The sequence below is a fragment of the Limulus polyphemus genome, unplaced genomic scaffold, assembly GCF_000517525.1.
Source record: "Limulus polyphemus unplaced genomic scaffold, Limulus_polyphemus-2.1.2 Scaffold6242, whole genome shotgun sequence".
In the NCBI taxonomy this organism is placed as follows: domain Eukaryota; kingdom Metazoa; phylum Arthropoda; class Merostomata; order Xiphosura; family Limulidae; genus Limulus; species Limulus polyphemus.
Window position 1 is genome coordinate 1 of NW_013671852.1, and position 3151 is coordinate 3151.

Below are 3151 nucleotides of genomic sequence, written 5' to 3' on the forward strand. Positions count from 1 at the left end.
TCACTTGCCTACCATTATCTGTATTGGTATAGTATTGTCTCGTCTCATTCCTTGTGGACAGGTTACATACACACAACACCATCACTTGCCTACCATTATCTGTATTGGTATAGTATTGTCTCGTCTCATTCCTTGTGGACAGGTTACATACACACAACACCATCACTTGCCTACCATTATCTGTATTGGTATAGGGTTGTCCCGTCTCATTCCTTGTGGCCAGGCCCGACATGGCCAGGTGGTTAGGGCGCTCGTCTCGCAATCTGAGGGTCGCGGGTTCGAATCCACGTCACACCAAACATGTTCGCCCTTTCAGCCGTGGGGGCGTTATAAGTGACGGTCAATCCCACTATTCGTTGGTAAAAGAGTAACCCAAGAGTTGGCGGTGGGTGGTGATGACTAGCTGCCTTCCTTCTAGTCTTACACTGCCAAATTAGGGACTGCTATAGCAGATAGCCCTCGTGTAGCTTTGCGCGAAATTCAAAAACAAACAAACAATCCTTGTGATCAAATCGTCATACCCGTTAGGAAACAAACCCGTACACGAGATCTGCAAACGTCCTGTTTTTGCGGACCCGAATTTCTCTGCTTTGCCGGAAACCCTCGAGATACCACCTCTCCTACAAATCTTTAAAAAAATCCCTGCTTTTAATGTCATTCATTAAAACGAAACTGTAAGTCAGAACAAAAACAAAAAACTGAATCAAATCACAAATTGAAATCAAAACTAAAAGAGAAAAGTTACATTTAAAACAGATTTACAGTTTAGCTATCTTTTACAGATGTGATAACCTTTAAAAAGAACATCCTGCATTGCAAAAATTAAAAAAACAACAACAAGAGAATGCAAAAACACAACGGGCAAAAACTTATCTTTGGTGGCACTGCACGAGCATAAGAATCTATTAAAATCCTCACGTTATTGGATTTGTGGATCAAAGCATCCACGCTGATAAGAGCTGATTTTGTGGATCTGTTAATTTAGGGATTCTTAAAATTAGACGACAGAACAAAAGTATAATTAGTTTGTTTTAGCGCAAATCTCCACAATGGGCTAACTGCGCTGTGTTCGTCCGAGGGATCGCGCACTGATTTTTAGCGTTATAAGCCCTCAAACTTACCACTGAGCCATCAGGGCTGGTTTGAACAGATTAAATATCGTTTGGTTTGAATTAACTAAATTTCAATGGATTAATGTGCTCTAGTTAGATTTGAAAAGTGTATGTTTTTCACATTTTATTTCCAATAGAACAGCTTATCAATTCTGCAAGGATTCAGGCCTAGTTCCATACATTCTTTCTGATCTTTTCAACCCCTTTCAGCTTCTTACTCTTTAGAATACGGTAAAAAAAAACTTATACAAAATAATTGCAGAATAAATTTTACATATGTATTCTACTCCGGTGGATCAGAGGTAAGTTTAAAGATTTAAAACGCTGAAGCCCAATTCCCAGAAGTAAATAGAGCATAGATTGCTTTGCGCTGCCCCCAGTGGCACAGCGGCATGTCTGCGGACTTACAATGCTAGAATTCGGGTTTTGATGCTCGTGGTGGGCAGAGCACAGATAGCCCATTGTGTATCTTTGTGCTTAATTACAAACAAACAAAGCTTTGCGCTATGAAACAATGTATTCGTTAATTTTCCTTATCTCGAAACTTCTCTGTTTGTTTTTGATTATAGTGCCATCTATGGAGACAATTATGAACAAGATAACATAAATGATTACAATCACTCTTTTGGAAAAATAACCCTGGTCTTCGTATTTATGAAAAACTGGCATAAAATTTTCACATCACATAACGAATGGAATAAAAATTTAGAACAAAGGCGTCGTTCATTTTAAAACAGATTGAAAATATGTTTCTAGCTTAGTCTGTGGAACATACTAATCCATTATGCAGGATATAAAAAATACAGATTCAAGATCTTACATCTTTGTAGAGATTAGTAGGCTGTTCTCAAACCTGCCTACCCCTTAGTGGAAAAGCAATAAATCTGAGGGTTTATAACAATAAGAATTGGATTTCGATATTCGAGGTGGCTACAGTACAAATAGCCTAATACATAGCTTTGTGCTTCAGAACAAACAAACAAGAATCCGACCTGCCTCCGTCACTAATCATTCAAACCGTTTTAGATTAGAATAAAAAACATCCACAAAATGTAACGCTGAAATTATTCGAATTATGTGATAACCGCACAGTCATTTGTTGTTAATAGTTTCTAAGGATGTGTCCCCCAGTGGCTCAGTTGGCTTATAATTGGGTTTCGATACCCGCAGTAGGGATCTGTTAATATAGGTTCCTTAAAATATAGAAGACATATGAGAAATAGTACTAATAAAAGTATTGGATTTATTTGTTTGTTTTAACGCAAATCTACTCTGTGCTGTGTCCGTTCGTAGAGGACTTATAAGCCCTTAGACGTATCACTGAGCCACCGGGGATTGTTTGAACAGAGTTAATTTCTATAGATTAATTAACTAAGTTTCGATGAATTAATATTCTTAGTACTGTAGTTACTCTTGAACATACATATATAGCTATTGTGCAGCGCTCCCAGTGGCACAGCGGTATGTCTGCGGACTTACAACGCTAGAATCCAAGTTTCGATACCCGTTGTGGGCAGAGCACAGATAGCCCATTGTGTAGCTTTGTGCTTAATTCCAAAGAAATGGCCCAGCATGGCCAGGTGGTTAGGGCACTCGACTCGCAATCTGAGGGTCGCGGGTTCGAATCCCCGTCACACCAAACATGCTCGCCCTTTCAGCCGTGGGGGCGTTATAAAGTGACGATCAATCCCACTATTCGTTGGTAAAAGAGTAGCCCAAGAGTTGGCGGTGGATGGTGATGACTAGCTGCCTTCCCTCTAGTCTTACACTGCTAAATTAGGGACGGCTAGCGCAGATAGCCCTCGTGTAGCTTTGCGCGAAATTCAAAAGAAACAAACAAATTATGGTTTAGCTTTTTTTTCGCAAAAAATAAATAAAAATCTAAACCCTTAAAATTTATTAATATTTTGTCGGTAGCAAAATGAATAAATTTAAAACGTTTTGAACCAGGACTGACCAGCTGAACCTGAAGAAAACGATATACTACCTAAACAGCTTATATAAGAATGTTACGTAAATTCCGTAAATTCGTTCCGACG